This window comes from Ranitomeya variabilis, chromosome 3 (assembly GCF_051348905.1).
Source record: "Ranitomeya variabilis isolate aRanVar5 chromosome 3, aRanVar5.hap1, whole genome shotgun sequence".
NCBI lineage: Eukaryota > Metazoa > Chordata > Amphibia > Anura > Dendrobatidae > Ranitomeya > Ranitomeya variabilis.
In genome coordinates this window covers 171,949,100-171,969,720 of record NC_135234.1, presented here as the reverse complement: position 1 = coordinate 171,969,720, position 20,621 = coordinate 171,949,100, and positions in this window count along the sequence as shown.

Sequence of the window (20,621 nt, the reverse complement as noted above, 5' to 3'; positions counted from 1 at the left end):
TTGCCATTTTTCAATGTGTTTTACACCAATTTTCTGGTGAAAACTAGTTGATGAATAGCCCCCACAGTGCTCAGACCTATACACAAGTTATGCTACTAAAAGTCATAATTGATTGTAAATGTATGTTAAACTGGATCTTTGGTGCTGTAAATCTTACTCTTGTTTATTCAAGAAGACTGTTATGAAGTGAAGTCTCCTTTATTTCATAGGTAACTCCAGCCACCTCAGTAATCAGCTATGTACAATGGTAATCAAAACAAAGAGGAGATTTCATGAGGACGGACTCTTGTCTGACGATCTTCATTTGTGAATGCTTCCTCTTTTCACGAAACACACAATTCTGCAACTTGGAAAATAAAGATAACTGAGTGGCTAAATAGCCAGCGCCAATGCGTAGCTCTAAGACTACAAGTCGCAGAATTGTTTGCATGTTCCTCTATGTATAATTGAGTTACCTCTAGGTACTTGTTTTTGGTGCCTAATTTTTTGGCATCTTATACTATTGGCTTTAAGGAGTGTATGCCAGAGACAGTGACATCAGGTGTGAGACCCCCAAGGGAACTGAAAGCAATGTGAGTGAATGCATTGCTTGTAAAGTGCGGAAAAATACAACTTTCTCTGAACACTATCACCCTCACTGGTATGCAGATAAAATGGCCATAGAATTGCGGCTACACATTTCCAGTTCTCCAAGGCTGAGATGGGTATCAGGCGTGTGTTTGGAGCATCAATTGGTTGGGGTCCATTTTACATATTAAAACAAAATCATTTTTAGCAAAAAAATTAAAATTATATTCCAAAGTGTAAACTAAAAATATCAAATACTCACCTCCTGCAGCAGCGCCATTCCTGTAATGTGAACACTGAGGCCCCAAGGGATTGCGAGACTTTGGTAATGTGCGGCCAATGATTCGATGCTTCTCACACACTTCCTACAGACAAAGAGGGATGACTGCAGCCTATAAGCTGATGCTGATTGTAGTCACACAGAAGCCCTGAGAGACTTAGTGCCGATATGCTGGATTGGCACCAGTATAAGAAGTTGAGTAATTGTTATTTTTATTTTACACTTGGGAATATCATTTTTCAAGAAGGGGTTGTCCGATTATTGAACAATGCAGCCCCTTTAACAAAAAAAAAAAATATTTATTAAGATATACATGAAAGCCATCCAAAATTGAGGCAAGCAATGGTCATACAGATAGGTAATATCTCAAAGTGTGGAGTGAGGACCAACATAAGAATAATAGTTGGAGAAATGTCTTGCCTTGAATAGGCGTGGCCTTCTCAACCAGGCAGTGCTTTCGAGCAGTTTTACTGTATACACATAAGAAAAAGTCAAAAAAACTGTCCATCTAATAGTGATAATGCTAAACTTTGATGTACTGGTGGGTCCCCTGACCTGAGCTAACTGCCTAATATATGCCTAGGAGATCCGTTGGTCAGGCTGGGTATTGCTATGTAAGCACAAACGGTCATGAGAATATCAACTTATGGACTCCAAAAAAGTTTGTCCCTGTAATTATCTAGTAATTTGAGAAGAAATCTCAGAGTTACTAGAAGCTTCGAAGAGGGGATGAGATGACTTCTATCATCACTCACAATAGGCCAATATAACCACTTACACCACTGATTATTATGTATATACCACCAGTACCAAGTGAGCTTTTATATCTACATTATATCTATGACATTGTGCTACTGCCACTCATCAGCCTCTCCTCCTGTCTCTGAAGCAGCTTGGTTGCTAAACTTCTTGAGGTATCAGTGCAGAGACTGATCACTACAGATGGAATAAAAGGATGACATCGAACCCATACTGACACTGTGCACTTATGTTCTCAGCTCCTACAGTGCAAATGCAGGGCCGGTAATTCAATTCAGGTACCACTTGCTCTAGGCAAGCAAGAACCGTCAACATGAGGGAAGGCACCTCATGGTAGTTTAAGGGTGGAATGATATACTGAACCCTTGGAATTGAGTACCCTCATTTATATAAGGAATAAAGATGTTTTTTTAAACAACTAAGGAAATGAAAACTATATTACATGGATGATTTTTATAGGAGTTATGTTCCCTGTATGATTGTATAAGTTTAAATTAAGTTCAAGGAGTGACAGAATCCCTTTTCTGATTGAATGCTAAGAAACTATTTTAATTGAAATAGCAATTTCCAAATAGAAAAACTTCCCAATGTGGAATTGTATAATTGTAAGGAATAGAACTGTGGGTACCTGTCCTATGCCGGGTCCGGAACTGTCGGGGCTGTCGCCTCTGTTGTCCGGGGGAAGGAGTAAGAGACCGGACAGACCTTTGCACTCAGAAACAGGGGGTGTGGCTAAGCAGCAACAGCCACAGCGCACGGAAGTAGTCAGTCTTGGCGGGAACAGGCAGCGTGCAGCACAGGGAGAGAAGTGCTCCATTCCTTTAGCACTGGGACTGCACCGGCCCACGTCTGTGTACTCCCGCCGTAACCAGCGGGGATTGCAGAGAGAGAAGTGCAGTGCGCCCGGTAACTGGCAGAGAGTGAGGTGCTGTGCTCTTCGTGACGGTGAGTACAGCGCACATGCCGCAAAGAGAGAACTGGGTACTGGACAGACGTTTGCAGCCCACCTTACCAGCATATACCTTCCCGCCCACGGGGGGCCCTGAAAGTGCTGTTGCCTTGTTTGCTCTGGCCACATATGTTCATGGACTAGGGGCTCAGCGGAAGGTTCCGGAGACCGACCGCTGCTGCCAGAAGATGGACCACTGTTAACAACCGAATCTCCTTGGGCAAACCCCACGCCAGCTGTTTCCAGCACTACCAACCCCAAGTGGTACCTACATTCTGAAGAACTCCTACCACCATAAATGCACAACAGAACTACTGTCACTTTGTTTATTAACCCTGCACATCCTTCGTAATTGGAATGCTATTCCCCTGTTTAGCCCTTCATCTCCCTGCGAGGAGTTAACCCCCTGTCAAATTAAAACTGTTGAAATTGTTAACTCTTGCTCTGCCTTCTGTCTGTCACCGCATCCCGCAATTTGCTTTCATAATCACTAGCACTGTCTGGTCTATCTATTATTAAGGTTCCCATACACACTAGATCAAAATCTGCCCAAACTCACACTTTCGGCAAGACCAGATAACCACGTAATGTGTATCGTGCCTCCTGACTCTCCATGACACACAATGTGGATGGGGCAGTTTGAATTTAACTTAGTGACGGAGCCAAATTTTTGAAATCTGACCAGTGTCCCTTTATGTGGTATTAACTCTGGAATGCATCAACAAATCCCAGTGACTTTGAGATTATTTTTTAGCGGCACATTATAATTTATGATAATGGTAAAATTAAGTTGATATGTTTTGTGTTTATTTACAAGAAATATCAGAATTTTGACATATTGAATCTTCTGTCAGGTAGTTTACTAACCCTTCAGGTGGGTTTCAGGAATTAATGCAAAGTGACATGACAGGAATGAAAAATTGTATTTTTACCATCTATATGTCGCTAACTCCGGAGCGGGTTACTAGGCGTAGTAGGCTGTGAATTGCCATAGCAATCATGATCTCAGGGCACCGATGGGGATAAAAAGGAAGCCGCCACACTGTGTTAACCATTTATATGATGTAGTCACTATTGACAGCAGCATCTAAGGAGTTCAACAGATATTTGGTCAGTGCAAACACTGATCGTGGCTGATGCAGCAAGTTGTCAGCTATAGTGTACAGCCAACAGCTGCTGGATTGTCACCTGTATGGGGATGCTAGTCTCTTATATCTCAGGTCTGTAAAAAGACGTACTGGTTACCATTAAGGGGTGAAAATCCTGATCCTTTTGATCTCTCTGGTGATAAGTGTCATGACTCAGGACGGGATGGTTCAACCTCCGTTCTGGACAGGTCAGGGTTAATGCTAGTTCGCCTCTCTTTGGTTCTGGAGCGCGGCTTTTTAAAGGGAACCTGTCACCCCCCCAGGCGTATGTAACTAAAAGAGCCACCTTGTGTAGCACTAATACTGCAGTCTGATAAGGTGGCTCTTTTAGTTCTTGGTGCTGTAACTGCAGAAATAATCGATTTTGCAATTTGTCCAAAATACCTTGAAACAGTCCTGGGGGCAGGTCTTTCCCCCCCTAATGCAGACGCAGCACCGCCATCACTCATGCCCTCTTGGCACCTGGCACCGCCTCCTCAGCATTGTTTTCAACCCCAGGACTGTTTCAAGGTATTTTGGACAAATTGCAAAATCGATTATTTCTGCAGTTACAGCACCAAATTGCAAAATCGATTATTTCTGCAGTTACAGCACCAAGAACTAAAAGAGCCACCTTGTCAGAATGCAGCATTAGTGCTGCACAAGGTGGCTCTTTTAGTTACAAACGCCTGGGGGGTGACAGGTTCCCTTTAATGCTGGTTGATCCTGGGTCTGGTGTCGGTGATGCTTCCATTACTTTAGACTAGTGTAACTGACCCAGGTTACTCAGTTAACTATCATTGTATCGTTGTTCCTCTGTATGCGTATGATCTGTGTATGACCCAGTTTGTTCCTTGACTCATTTCTGTCTCCTGTTTCTGTACCATCCTGACTTCTCTGGCCTCTGACCCCAGATTCGTTATTGACTATTCTCTTGTCCTGCCCTTCGGATACCGAGCTCCTTCCTGGCATCTGATCGCCAGCTCGTTATTGACTTATCTCTTGTCTCACCCTTCAGCTCCCGTGAACCCCGTCTTGCTTCCGACCCCTGCTTCATCCTGACTATGTCCCTGTTACCACTTCCAGGCGGCTCCTGTTCCGTCGCATGGTGGTTGGCTCCACCCACATCCTTCCCTCTGACCTCACACGTCCTGCTGGGCTTCGGTGCGGTGCTCTCACTACTTTCTCGCTGGCCTGTGTTCGAACAGCGGCGGACTTCGGAAGTTTGTTTTATTTTTTTTTACATTATTTTTAACATTCTATGTTTTTATTATTGATGCTGCATAGGCAGCATCAATAGTAAAAAGTGAAGCGGTGTTTGAATCCCAATCTCCCTAATTGGTTTAGGCCGGCTTTCCGCAACCAATCAGCGACCCAGGATTTCTGTTACAGACAAACAGAAGTTAGAAACAGACGGAAGTACCTCTTAGGCAATTATATATATAGATATATATATATATATACTGTATATAGTAGTTAAAGGGAATCTGTCAAGCAATTCATGCTGTTCAATCCGCGGGAAGCATAAATTTCAGCCTGGCTACATGATACTTCTAGTTGTGCGTCACATTGTGTTCTGAAATGCTTTGAAATTTCAGAGAAAATATACTTTGACGATTCGTCAGGGACCACAGTCACAAAACTGAAAGAATATAAGTTGGTGTACATGGAACTTGTAGGGGCATGTTCACATTGGCAATTAAAGAGAAAATATCTGAGATAGAAACAAAATGAACATATACCGTGCTATAAGTAGGCTTACTTAGTAAACACTGAGTAAAAGCCATCCAAACAGTGACAAGGTATACCCAATCAGGACAGCCCTGGACACCAATTGAGTCCACAGAGTTCAGCTGCCGCCTTTTACATTTGTCATAGCACAGAATAATTTCCTTCATGTGTTCCTTTTTATCTTTTTCTATAAGGAGAACAGAAAACAAAATCTCCTAACGCAGGCATGAACCTAGCCTGTAAGATAATAAATGAGATATTAGATAATAAATGTTTTCAAAATACAAGCTAAAGTGGGAGAAGCTCAACGAACTAATGATTCACAAATAATATAATCTCTAAAACTAATACAGACGTGAACAGACCCTTTCATGGAATCAGAAAAGAGGAACCTAACCTGGTTGTCAATAAAAATGAAGGCAGACAAGGAAGGAGGTCAAAAGATCTAGGCATATTATTGTTTGAATAACCATAAACACAACTATCACTGATGTAGTGGCAGCAGGTTTTAAAAAAATTTGGATACAGAATTCTATTGCTAATTATGTATATGAGAAGCTTAGGTTGTCTGTGATTTAATCATTGAGAGTGTATCCTTAGGGCTCGTGCCTGAATGTGGATCTGAATGTGATCCGACAACCTAACAGATAGCACTCGGACCAATGTCATGCCATAGGACCATGCACATGTCCAATTTTTTTCCTCAGACTGTGCCAGTCCAAGGAAAAGATCACAGCATGCCCAATTTGGATCCAACTATTAAACTGCCCTCTGCCATGTAAGTCAATGAGTCTGGGGAAAACGTCAGACACCTGTCACGAGGGTGTCATGACCCCCTGGGAGACCTGGAGTTAGAAGGTCACTAAGGGTAATGAATTGCAGGTCCTCCTTAGAGATGCTGTGATCTGTGTCCTGTTTTAAATGGATTTCCTTTCCATCAGTGCTGAAAGGGTTAAGGGCTCTCTCCTTGCTGGCTGGGAAAATACAGTGTTGTTGCTCTCAGCTGGTGATATAATTTCCTCTCCCTATATGCTAGCTTTGGGTGTTTCTTCCTTGCCGGTGAAAGAATTTTCTTCTTGGAGGTGCTGAACAGTGTAGTTTTGGAGTTGGGAGTAGTTGCTGGAGTGTTTTCTATGGAGTAGTTTGATCAGTTTTTATCTCCTCATGCTTATTCCTATTTAGTTTGTTTGTTCCTCACTTTCCCTATCCGCCTTCTTATTTTTCGTGAGTGTTTTGTATGACAGTGGTATTCAGTTACCCTTTTTTTTATCTTTGTGGCTTGTTTCCCTTACATTTATGTCCCATGTCTCAAGGTGTTGGGGAGTGGACAGATTAGGATTTAACAGGAGCAAAGTAAAGTTGGAGACCCAGGTCTCTCTACCATCAAGAATACCCCTTACTTGAGACCGTCACATCGTGACATTTTCCCTTGAACTGTCAGACCTGCAATATAGGGTCTCACAGCAACAGACAATTGGTCTGGCGGGAAGTCAGACTGAACCCATGGTGGCCCTCCCAGATAGGTTCTCTGGGGGAAGGAATACATTTGTTGCTTTCCGTAAAGCCTTCAAGCTTTATTTTAGGCTTCATCCATGTTCATCTGGGAATGAGGAGCAACAGTTTGGAATTGTTATTTCACTCCTTCAAGTAAATCCTCAATCTCTGGCCTTTTCAATTCAGTCAAACTCGCTATCACTTCAGTCGGTTGATGTTTTTTGCGGTGCTAGGCCTTTTGTATGACGAACTGGACCATGTCTCCCTTGCTGAGTCTAAACTTTAGCTCCAGCAGAGTGTCCTTCTGGCAGAGGAATTTTGCGTTCCGTAAATGGACTACTGACACCTGGTCGAATAATCCTACTTTTAGTAGTCCGTTTTGTCAGGGGATGTCTAAAAGATTAAAAGATGCATTAGTGCTTTACGAAACTCCTGAGTCGCTGGAGGCCACCATGGCTCTGGCCATGTGTATAGATAGATGTCTCACGGATAGAACTGTTGTGACTCCGCCCTGTATGGTACTCCCTAAAACCGAAATTCACTCTGTAATCTCTGTAGTATTGATGCAGTTAGATGGGACCTCCCTTTGGTATTGGTCTCTTGCGGGTCACCTCAAAATGGTGTTGTGTTTTTCTGTGGGCAAAAGGGTCATGAGGATCAGATAATATCTATGTTATGAACATATATAAACATACAGTGTGGAAAAAAAGTATTTAGTCACCCACCAATTGTGCAAGTTCTCCCACTTAAAAAGATGAGAGAGACCTGTAATTGACATCATAGGTAGACCACAACTATGAGAGTCAAAATGAGAAAACAAATCCAGAAAATCACCTTGTCTGATTTGGCAAGATTTATTTTGCAAAATATGGCAGAAAATAAGTATTTGGTCACCTAAAAACGTGCAAGATTTCTGGCTCTCACAGACCCGTAACTTCTTGTTTAAGAGGCTCCTCTGTCCTCCACTCATTACCTGTAGTAATGGCACCTGTTTGAACTTGTTATCAGTATAAAAGACACCTGTCCACAACCTAAAACAATCACACTTCAAACTCTACTATGGTGAAGATCAAAGAGCTGTCGAAGGACACCAGAAACAAAATTGTATCCCTGCACCATGCTGGGAAGACTGAATCTGTAATAGGCAAGCAGATTGGTGTGATCAAATCAACTGTAGGCGCAATAATAAGAAAATGGAAGACATACAAGACCACTAATAATCTTCCTCGATCTGGGGCTCCATGCAAGATCTCTCCCCGTGGGGTCAAAATGATCACAAGAGCTTTGAGCAAAAATTCCAGAACCACATGGGGGACCTAGTAAATGACCTGCATAGAGCTGGGACCACCGTAACAAATGCTTCCATCAGTAAGAGACTACACTGCCAGAGACTCAGATCCTGCGGTGCCAGACGTGTCCCCCTGTTTAAGCGAGTATATATCCGGGCCCGTCTGAAGTTTGCTAGAGAGCATTTGGATTATCCAGAAGAGTATTGGGAGAATGTCATATGGTCTGATGAAATCAAAGTAGAACTGCTTGGAGGAGACAGAATGCTGAGTTGCATCCAAAGAACACCATACCTACTGTAAAGCATGGGGGTGGCAACATCATACATTGGGGCTGGTTCTCTGCAAAGGGACCAGAACGACTGATCCATGTACATGAAAGAATGAATGGGGCCATGTATCATGAGATTTTAAGTGCAAACCTCCTTCCATCAGCAAGGGCATTGAAGATGAAATGTGGATGGGTCTTTCAACATGAAAATGATCCCAAGCACACCACCAGGGCAATGAAGGAGTGGCTTCATAAGAAGCATATGAAGGTCCTGGAGTGGCCTAGCCAGTCTCCAGATCTCAACCCCATAGAAAACCTTTGGAGGGAGTTGAAAGTCCGTGTTGCCCAGCAACAGGCCCAAAACATCACTGCTCTAGAGGAGATCTGAATGGAGGAATGGGTCACCATACCACCAACAGTGTGTGTCAACCTTGTGAAGGCTTACAGAAGACGACTCTATCAATGCCAGCAAAGGATATATAACAAAATATTGAGATGAACTATGGTTAATGACCAACTACTTATTTTCCACCATAATTTGCTAAATATATTTTGCCAAATCAGACAAGGTGATTTTCTGGATTTGTTTTCTCATTTTGACTCTCATAGTTGTGGTCTACCTATTGTTAGGAGTCGAGTTTCCTCTGCGGCACAGGGGGAATCTCGATCCGTGTCTGCTGCGGTCTCCCATTCTCTATCGGCCGCAGTGGAGCCTGCTCAGCGGAGAAGTCGGTCCCAGCGTCTCACTGAGCCTGATTCTGTGCAAAGGGTTACTGCTGCCTCTCCAGGCTCTGCTATTGTACCCTGCACTGATCTGCGGCGAGCAGGCTTTTCTGGGACTAAGTTCTGCTTTGCTCACACTGAGCATGCCCAGGGTAAGATCTCTCAGTGGAGATCAAGGGTCACATGCTCAGGTACTGCAGCCAAATCTATTGGTCCTTCTAGGAAGGTCCTGTAGGTACGCAGGCTCTGTAGCAGTCTCTCATTGGTCCTTTTTAGGAAGGTCCTGTACGTGCTGCAGCTATTTAAGGCTCGCATGGCCGCACGGTCATGCGCTAGTATCTTCCAAAGTTACGTGCTTTGCGCCACTGTGGTCATGTGCTTGAATGTGTTCAGGGACCCGGCTGAAATAAGCCCCTAGAATGCTGGCACCTCCGGCGAGGAGATTGTGTATGAGTGTATTCAGGGACCTGGCTGAAATAAGCCCCTAGAATGCTGGCACCTCCGGCAAGGAGTGTTGTGTGCATGCATGACCATTGACTGCTCTCATCTGGGTAGTTAGCCTGTGTCTCTGTGAGAGTCTAACAGGGCACAGAGCTTTGCTTTCTCGGCCACTCTGTGAAGTTAACAGAGCTGGTTCATATCGCCATATTGTGCCGCCATTCACTTAGCAGCAGGATCTTTCCTGCACGGTGGATCCCGGGTTGCGAACGCACCAATACCATCAATAAATATATTCGGTGCGTTCCGCAAACCCTAACACCTATGATGTCAATTACAGGTCCCTCTCATCTTTTTAAGTGGGAGAAGTTGCACAATTGGTGGCTGACTAAATAATTTTTTTCCCCACAGTATATGTATGTACATATATATAAGGGTAATGGAGGAACCTAGGCGCATCACATATCATAATAAATTATACATATGGGTGGGTGCAATCAAGTGACAAAAAAGGAAACAACAAACGAGGAAAAGTACCACCGAAGAGAATGCACACCACAATAATATAAATAAAAGGCAAGACTTTATTAAAAATGTTAATAAAGTCTTGCCTTTTATTTACACTATTGTGGTGTTCATTCTCTTCTTTGGTTCTTTTCCTCGTTTGTTGTACATATATATAGGCTCATTAAAGGGTTATTCACTGAATAATTAAGTTATCTCTGATCCATACGATCCAACCACTGCCTCTCCACCCCCCAGAAATTCTGAGAACAGGGGTCTACAGTCTTGTTCTGTATGGAGCAGAATTGTGCATGCTCAGCCTCTGCTCTCTCCATTATCTATAGAGTTGCTGATCGCTGCGCTCTGCCTTTTCCATCAATTCCATAATAAATGAAGCTGGAAACTGGCGTACGGTGCCATTTTGACATCTGCAACATGTCAATATGCAGTAAATATGCATTTTATCATCCAGACTTGAATGAGATTTAAAAAATCTGCAAATAAAAAACATATACTGTATTTTTCGGATTATAAGACACACTTTTATGATCCCCCAAATTAGGGGGGAAAATGGTGGTGTGTCTTATAAACCGAACACTGTTCTTACCGATGCAGCGGGCCCGGAGTTAGGGGTGTTGTGGTGGTGGTGCGGCGGTCCTGAAGTGTGCGGTGGTGATACAGCGGCGAGCGGTGGTCCTGCGGTGGCCCTGCGGCAGTGGCATATGGTGGCTGCCATTCTTCTTCCTGGTTTCAGCTTCTCAGTCGGCGCAGGCACAGATGGAGAAAAGCCGAGATCTCCATCCACGCCAGCCTCTGCGAGATGTCTCCAGGAAAATATATTTATATATAGGTGTGTCCAAACTTTTGGTCTGTACTGTATATATACTCTTTTTTTATTTAATGGCAGCAAAAACTTGCCTCTCCTTCATAAATATTCCTTGGCATTATTTAATAGTTAAGGGTAAGTCTATAATAAGGTCTTATGTCTATTTTCAGCTTAATACAATTTTTTTTATTTTTAGCCGCCATTTCCGGCTATGGAAAACTCACTTGTTTTTTGATGATCATAACATGTCTGTCCTTATTTTAACTACAGAAAACCCCAGGAATATTTACCATACTTATATATGAGAGATATTAGACATCTGTCTGCACTCTCATAGGCTGATGATGGATAACATCTACTGCTTATTACTATTCTTTTGCTGTGATAAAGGAAATTATTAACATAGCGAGTTGTTATTAACACATCCTGTGTTTTATTATGTTTGCTACATTCTTATGCTGGTTTTGTTTCTTCGACCTGTACTGTTAGCCAAAATAATCTTTGCATGGAATTTCATAGCACAGGATCCTATTGTTAGTGTTGCTGTTAAATCTATGTATGGCCCTGGTATCTACATTATTATTCACAGAATGAGTTTATTACTTGTACTTTGATACTTACAACATTTCTCAGCCATTCATTCACGATGATCATTTTCATCGTGGGCTTTGTGAGAAGGAGAATCACATTTGTGCTCTGTACTGACAAGTCTGAACTTGTACGCTCGGGCAGAGTGAATAGCAATGAGCGTTACATGCTGAGACTTGCCCTGCTAAAATGTCACAAAGTTTATATTTTTAGCCTGGGCTTGTGCTGATGTGTCTACAAATAAGGAACTATTCATTGATTTTTTTTTATCATTCCAAGTAATCTGCTAGAACATGCAGTAATACTGTCATTCATATAAGTATTAGGGTTCATTCAGCCAAGCATATAATATGGACGTGTGCTGTCCGAGTCAAAATTACATACTGATGTGTGAAAATTATATAAGGTATCTTTGTACCGTGTTAGCCAGTAGATAGAAAAATATTTAGAATTGAGAGTCCTCAGTGGTTGATACCTTTTAATGGCTAACTGAAAAGATAGTAACAAATTGCAAGCTTTCGAGACTACTCAGGCATAGATGGATCGGAAACCCCCGCTAAGCCCTGGAACAGAAAATAAATAGTCTTTGTGATACCCTTATTACTGTGAACATTGTTCTCAATAAAAACTATATATATATCATAGTTAATTAGCTCTACAAGAGTTATACTGCGTTGATAACAACTTTGCTACCACAGTATAGTGAACACTGTACTCTATTTATACCCTGTTCCCCATGATTTAGTTTCTGTTCACCCCCTTCCTATATTTGCACCCGGTGAATAAATAGTGAAGTCGATTACTATCGCCTTGTCCTTGTCTGCGTGTTTCATCCAGGTACCTGCTTACATTTGCACCACTTTTGTGGTATAAATAATGTTGAATTTCTAGGCCGTGCTTGCCTATGCCCTCTTTCCATGAAGCTCCACTCTGAGTTGACAGACATAGATGGGAGCAGCGTAATAATGCCAAAGGCATAAAAGTGTTCCAGCATTTCAAACAGTTTTATACTCAAATTCTGGTGAAAACTGTTTAATGAGTCGGGGTGAATGTGTATATAAGGAGAAACCTGTTGGTCCAGCAGAGTCAGCGGGGAGAGGTCGGTGGGGCCAGCTTCGGTGACTAATCATCTGTCTCCCGTTCCCTCTTCAGAATATGTTTTCTTGAAAGGCTGCAGTATTTCACAGTAACATACATACACATCTGTAAAGATTGAACCATCTCTAATCTATGTGTGGCGCCCCTAGGGGTATTTGCCACAAAAATAGTTATTGACACCAAATACAAATATTAAAATAGCAAGACTGCACTACCATCTCCGGCTAGAAGGGGGAGCTCCAGAGACTCCCCTTGATCTATTCTGGTCTGAGAAAAGGACTGGCAGTTGGGCTGAGGAGCTGAAAGTGAGAGGTCGTATAACTGAACTCCTAACAGCCCTATGACGGATTATAGGCCCGTAATATCCATAGTAGGAAAAGAGGAGTAGAGAAAAAGGACATTGTGAGAACCGGGTAGCAATAATCACTACCCATAATAGGCGCAGAGACGGATACTGGATCCGTGGCTATATTCATTATATATAATACAGCAACCGGAAGGAAGTGAGGTGATATCAGCTTCACCAGTGTAAGACGCAGCAACAGACACAGAGTTCAGCGGTACTCCCAGAGGGGGTAAGCCGACAAAAAGGACTCGGGTTGTCCGTCGAACCAGAGCATAGAAGAGACAGATTGGGCCGGCAGCCAGTTCACATACAGCAGCAGGGCCATACAGAAACTGCGCATAATAAGAGGTGGAAATCCTGACAGGGTCAAAGTAATTTCAGAGTTCTTATACAGACTCCGGTGACAGTGTTGGTCACAAATCCCTTTTTGTTGAAGTAAACTGGTTAAACGTTTCAGCGCCTCAGTCTTTCATTTGGACAATAGCCATCAATCCAGGATCGGGGTCATCACAGCTGAGATGACCTGCTGCTGATCAAGTAAGTGTCTGTTCCTTCATGATATCCCTTACACTGTGCATCGCCTGAGGCCACAGCACCAGGTCAAGCCACTAGTGACATCCCCCTCAAGAGACGGACCTCATTGATCTGGTGCTGGGTACCTCGGTCTCTCGGGTGTCACATATGCTACACAAACCACTGATAGCATGAGTCACCTGACAGGTTTCCTTTAACTTGTGTTATTTTTTTTCCCTTATCCTACAAAGGAACTTATGCATGTGAGCTGAATATTGGGCCTCTTCAAAAAATATGTGCAGGCATCTAATCCTCCCCACAAGACCACAAATTTTCACCAGACAGACCAACATTTTTATTTGGTCTCATGCTAGACCAGTCATGGTGTAACAGGCCAAATTAGCCCATGTTCAGATTAAAACAGGGTACAGTTTGGCGCAGGCCAGAGTTTACCCCGGGGATGAACTGTCTGAGACCAAACTATACCAATGGCTGTAAAATAGCCTATGCCATATACCCCTTCAAGCTACAATATACCCCTCTATTTTATGAGCCCTTGTGAGTGAGTGGGTTTTAGATGCCATTTTTTAATAACTTAAGACTGACTTACACGTAGTGCGATGGTATTTGTTAATTTCATGATGAAGATCCATCTTACAATACAATGTGACTGGCAATGGAGAACAGTCATTACATCTGAGATTACTCTGTTGTCCATAAGGAAAATAGCTTTTACCTAAAGGTACCGTCACACTCAGCGACGCTGCAGCGATATAGACAACGAGCCGATCGCTGCAGCATCGCTGTTTAGGTCGCTGTAGAGACGTCAAACACAGCAGCTCCACAACGATGCAGGAGCGATCCTGTGATGTAACGGTGACTCACCTATCGTTCTCACAGGTCGTTACCTCCATGTACAACATCGCTGGCATCGTTGCTTTTGCTGTCAAACACGACGATACACGCCAACCTGACGACCAAATAAAGTTCTGGACTTCTAGCTCTGACCAGCGATATCACAGCGGGATCCAGATCGCTGCTGCGTGTCAAACACAACGAGATCGCTAACCAGGACGCTGCAATGTCACGGATCGTTGTCGTTCTCATTGTAAAGTTGTTTAGTGTGAAGGTACCTTAAGAATGCAATTGTAACTTGATCATTTTATCACTTCACTGGTTTTCTCACCCTGTTACTGATTGGTTTAAGTGTGAGCCGATCCCTTTCTTTCATACTCAGACACACGCCTGTTTGTAATGTGTAACTACTGAGAAGTGCGGTAGGATTCTTTACCTCATTATATCCTTGTCTAAGGGTACCGTCACACAGTGCAATTTTGATCGCTACGACGGTACGATTCGTGACGTTCTAGCGATATCGTTACGATATCGCAGTGTCTGACACGCAGCAGCGATCAGGGATCCTGCTGAGAATCGTACGTCATAGCAGATCGTTTGGAACTTTCTTTCGTCGCTTGATCACCCGCTGACATCGCTGGATCGTTGTGTGTGACAGCGATCCAGCGATGCGTTCGCTGGTAACCAGGGTAAACATCGGGTAACTAAGCGCAGGGCCGCGCTTAGTAACCCGATGTTTACCGTGGTTACCAGCGTAAAAGTAAAAAAAAACAAACCGTACATGCTCACCATCTGATGTCCGTCCGGTCCCTTGCCGTCCGCTTCCCGCTCTGACTGTCTGCCGGCCGGAAAGTGAGAGCAGATCACAGCGGTGACGTCACCGCTGCACTCTGCTCTCACTGTACGGCCGGATCTGTCAGAGCAGGAAGCAGACGGCAAGGGACCGGATGGACATCAGATGGTGAGCATGTGCGTTTTTTTTTTTTTACTTTTACGCTGGTAACCACGGTAAACATCGGGTTACTAAGCGCGGCCCTGCGCTTAGTAACCCGATGTTTACCCTGGTTACCCGGGGACTTCGGCATCGCTCCAGCGCCGTGATTGCAACGTGTGACCGCAGTCTACGACGCTGGAGCGATAATCATACGACGCTGCGACGTCACGGATCGTGCCGTCGTAGCGATCAAAATTGCACTGTGTGACGGTACCCTAAGGCTAATATTTTTACTGATTGAAGTTTTCTTTTTTTAAGTAATGAAAGTCTATGTGTTTAGAATTTTAAGATTTAAGTCAGTTATCTTCTCACATAACTTACCTGACAAACCTGAACCCCTAATAAGATTTATTTTTTTATTTTGCTCACTTATACAGCGCCATTAATTCCACAGCACTTTACAGACATTATCAGCACTGTCCCCATTGGGAGTCACTATCTAGATTCCCTATCTGTATGTCTTTGGAGTGTGGGAGAAAACCGGAGTACGCAGAAGAAACCCACACAAACATGGGGAGAACATACAAACTCCTTGCAGATGTTGTCCTTGGTTGGATTTGAACCCAGAACCCAGCGCTGCCAAGCAACAGTGCTAGCCACTGAGCCACCATACTGAAAAATTAAGTAATTCCTGCGTATATCACTCAGCGCTGCTGATGTCAAGAGGGGTATGATCTGGCATGAGTTGATACGAAATGGCTAGGCCAATTTATCCCCAGGAGTATAAATTGGGCTAGGCCATATTATACCCAAGGTATAATCAAGCCTAGGCTGCATTAACATTGGGTATAGTCTGGATTTGGGTATACTATGGCCTGTTACATAGGTAATGTTGCTAAGTTTGGTGATTATGTCTACAAGATGGTCTGCCTGAATCAAAATTTTCTGTGATCTCGGCAGCTTCAGTAGGAGTACAGCTGTTTATTACGACCATCCACCTCCCGCTGTTGATTGGGTGAACAAATGACAGTATCGGCACCATTATATTGATATAATACTATAAAAGCACCATTTTGTAGCTTGTATAATGTTATTATTTATTATTATTATTATTATTATTATTATAGGGCCTGTTATTCCATGACACTTTTTACGTGAAAAGGGGTATACATAATAAAAATCAAGTACAATGATCATGAAACGATACAAGTGACCGTATATGTAAAGGTTTACTCTTGTTACATTTTTTTTCTGGGTGGGGAACAGGAGGATTGGAATAAAAAAGTGAATTTGCAACCATTCTTTGATGCAAGTGCATTAGCATCATATTTTTTTTTTATCAAGGTGCCACGGCCAATGCAGTCACAGGTCGTGTAACTAAACTATCACTGCATCATAATAGCAATGCAGTTTGCGATGAGAGAGACTACAAGTTCCAGCAAGTCCTGAAAGTCTACAGATGTAAGTGAATGCTTTGGACGTGCATTTCCCAGAGAGAAAAAGATGAAGACTGTCACAAGGTTTGCAGGAAATCAGTGGCCGCAGTGTTGACAATTTTGTCACTAATGTGGCCACTAGGGTTGAGCGACTTTCATTTTTTTAAGGTCGAGTCGGGTTTTGTGAAACCCGACTTTGTCCAGAGTCGAGTCGAGTGCGGTCGGCCGATTATCGCTGAAAGTCGGGGATCGACCGAAACACGAAAACCCAATGCAAGTCAATGGGGAAGCATAGTCGGCAGTGAGTGGAGGCCAGGAAAACACCTACAGTGCCCATTTTAATGCCAAAAACGTCCATTCTTGTTTCTGAAGCTTGTCAATCTTAATTAACTTTATAATAATAGTTGTTCAATGGAACTTGGGGGTCATTTGGCAAAAGTTGTGGGGGGTAGGGCTGGTTCAAGGTTTTAGTGGGCACAGGAAACGTGGACTACGTCACGGCGGTGGAGCAGTGAGAGGTAAGTATGTCAAGTTTGCAAGTGCTGTGATCCTAAGCAAGCAGGGGGGCCCACTCGTTGGCATTGGCACTGGCACAGGGCCCCTCAAAGTACAGTGTTGTGTTTGCACGGCGGGGGCGCCTCCCACCAGCAGTGACACTTTTGCGTACTCTGAGGGGCCCTGTGCCAGTGACGTCGCCAACGAGTATGCCCCCCCCACCTGATGAAGGAACCTGCACTTTCATCTGCACCTTCCTCTTTGTCCCTGTGTAAGGTGGTATAACATGCGGGAAGGGGAACCTTACTTTCAGCAGGGTCAGATTCTGGCTGTGTAGAGTGCAAGGGGAATGTAGTGGTCTGGGTCAATGTACCAGCAGACTCATCTAGCAGTGGCTGGGCAATGGGCAGGATGAGGAGGAAACAGATATAGGGCCAAAGAATAAAGTAGGCTAAATGCCGTTCAAAATTGGTAACAGGACTAAACAGGCGGCACTGCTTTGTTCAGTGGAGTAGCAAACCCAAGAGCAGCAGACACTGTTTTAAGGGCCCAACCACACTAGTAGGCCAAATGCAGTTTAATATCTGATACTATAGGCCGAAAGCCAGAAGGTAGAAGCTCAGCTGTATTCAGTTGAGGGCAACACTAGGGAGGGGCAGACACCGTTAGTAGGCCCTAACCACCAATTTTTAAAAACACAGCACTTAATGAGAGCCAGAAGGTTGAAGCACAGCTGTATTCAGTTGAGGACAAACACCAGGCAGGGGCAGACACCGTTAGTAGGCCGGAACCACCAATCTTTTAAAAAACAGCACTTAATGAGAGCCAGAAGGTAGAAGCTCAGCTTTATTCAGTTGAGGACAACACCAGGCAGGGGCAGACACCGTTAGTAGGCCCATAACCACCAATTTTTTAAAAAACAGCACTTAATGAGAGCCAGAAGGTGGAAGCTCAGATTTATTCATTTGAGGACAACTTGAATTAGGGACTGCAGACAGACTTACCAGGCTGTCCCCTGTGTGGACCATGCATCCAATACATTAACCCATTGCGCCACAAAGGATACGTAACCTTCCGTGGCCATGCCTACCGCTCCATGTGTCTGTTGTCAGGTGTACCTTTGGACTCACAGATTGACAGAATGAAAGGACAATGTGGTCTTTAACATGCTGGTGGAGGGGTGGGATGGCTTTTCTCGCAAAAGAATTGTCAACTGGGTAGCTCATAGCGTGGTACAGCGTAGTCCATCATGGCTTTATTAATATTAAATAAAATAAAAAAATAGGCTCTATGCACTGTAAAATTGGTTCCAGGGGTACACGGGCAGCAGTGGTCAGGTCAGTGGAGGCCTAGTGGAAGGAGGGACCGCAGACAGGCTTCCAAGGCCTAACATACTAAAATGGGCTGGCCGTAGGCACTTTATAATTGGTTCCAGGGGTACACGGGCAGCAGTGGTCAGGTGAGTGGAGGCCTAGTGGAAGGAGGGACCGCAGACAGGCTTCCAAGGCCTAACATAATAAAATGGGCTGGCTGTAGGCACTTTATAATTGGTTCCAGGGGTACACGGGCAGCAGTGGTCAGGTCAGTGGAGGCCTAGTGGAAGGAGGGACCGCAGACAGGCTTCCAAGGCCTAACATACTAAAATGGGCTGGCTGTAGGCACTTTATAATTGGTTCCAGGGGTACACGGGCAGCAGTGGTCAGGTCAGTGGAGGCCTAGTGGAAGGAGGGACCGCAGACAGGATTCCAAGGCCTAACATACTAAAATGGGCTGGCTGTAGGCACTTTATAATTGGTTCCAGGGGTACACGGGCAGCAGTGGTCAGGTGAGTGGAGGACTAGTGGAAGGAGGGACCGCAGACAGGCTTCCAAGGCCTAACATACTAAAATGGGCTGGCTGTAGGCACTTTATAATTGGTTCCAGGGGTACACGGGCAGCAGTGGTCAGGTCAGTGGAGGCCTAGTGGAAGGAGGGACCGCAGACAGGCTTCCAAGGCCTAACATACTAAAATGGGCTGGCTGTAGGCACTTTATAATTGGTTCCAGGGGTACACGGGCAGCAGTGGTCAGGTCAGTGGAGGCCTAGTGGAAGGAGGGACCGCAGACAGGCTTCCAAGGCCTAACATACTAAAATGGGCTGGCTGTAGGCACTTTATAATTGGTTCCAGGGGTACACGGGCAGCAGTGGTCAGGTCAGTGGAGGCCTAGTGGAAGCAGGGACCGCAGACAGGCTTCCAAGGCCTAACATAATAAAATGGGCTGGCTGTAGGCACTTTATAATTGGTTCCAGGGGTACACGGGCAGCAGTGGTCAGGTCAATGGAGGCCTAGTGGAAGGAGGGACCGCAGACAGGCTTCCAAGGCCTAACATACTAAAATGGGCTGGCTGTAGGCACTTTATAATTGGTTCCAGGGGTACACGGGCAGCAGTGGTCAGGTCAGTGGAGGCCTAGTGGAAGGAGGGACCGCAGACAGGCTTCGAAGGCCTAACATACTAAAATGGGCTGGCTGTAGGCACTTTATAATTGGTTCCAGGGGTACACGGGCAGCAGTGGTCTGGTCAACGGAGGCCGATTGTAATGAGTGTCTGCCAGTTAGTAGTCCAAAACAACAAATAAATGTGAATGTCTCGCATTAAAACAAAACAAAAACACTAAAGGGTGCAATCATTAGGTTCAGGGGTGGGATCCTCTGCATTGTTTCAGACCTACTAATTTAGCGCAAAGTATTTACTGTGGTAAATAGAGGACACTGCCCCTGACTATGTTAAGTACCATCATACATGTCAACACAATGGTATTGTCAGTGGCAGGTATGGAAGGATGTCAGCGCATAGACTAAACATTGGTGGAAGTGTGAGAGATAACTGTGGAAGTGGTAGAGCAATGTTTGACCTAGGGGTGGGTGAACTCTCTTGTGGCCGGCGGTACAGGCCCAGGGCCCCTCATGTTACAACAGTGTGTCTGACGTTGGGTGCGCACCACCACCGCCAGAGACACTTTATTGTACTATGAGGGACCCAGTAGCAATGCCGTCGACCAAAAGCGAGCACACCCACCTCTTCAGACAAACAGCAGTCTCACGGGTGCTTGCGCCAAGTCGCGATACCACGGCCCCGTGTGGGGACTTTGGCCATTTAGGGAGGTGTAAACATGTCGTATGCTGGACAATAAGCTGCAGCAAATTAGACATTAGAAAAGTAATTCACAGTAGTCCACAGGCAAGAGCTTTTCATAGGAAAGCTAGGTGTCGGCCGGGCAAGGTGGGTAAGCAAAAAACCAAGGCGCACCACACCAATATGAGCACATTATATCCACAATATGAAAATACAATACGGGGTGCAATTGAGTGATGAATCACTAGTAGTACACACGAAGAAAAAAGTATCACTCCCAGAGATGCA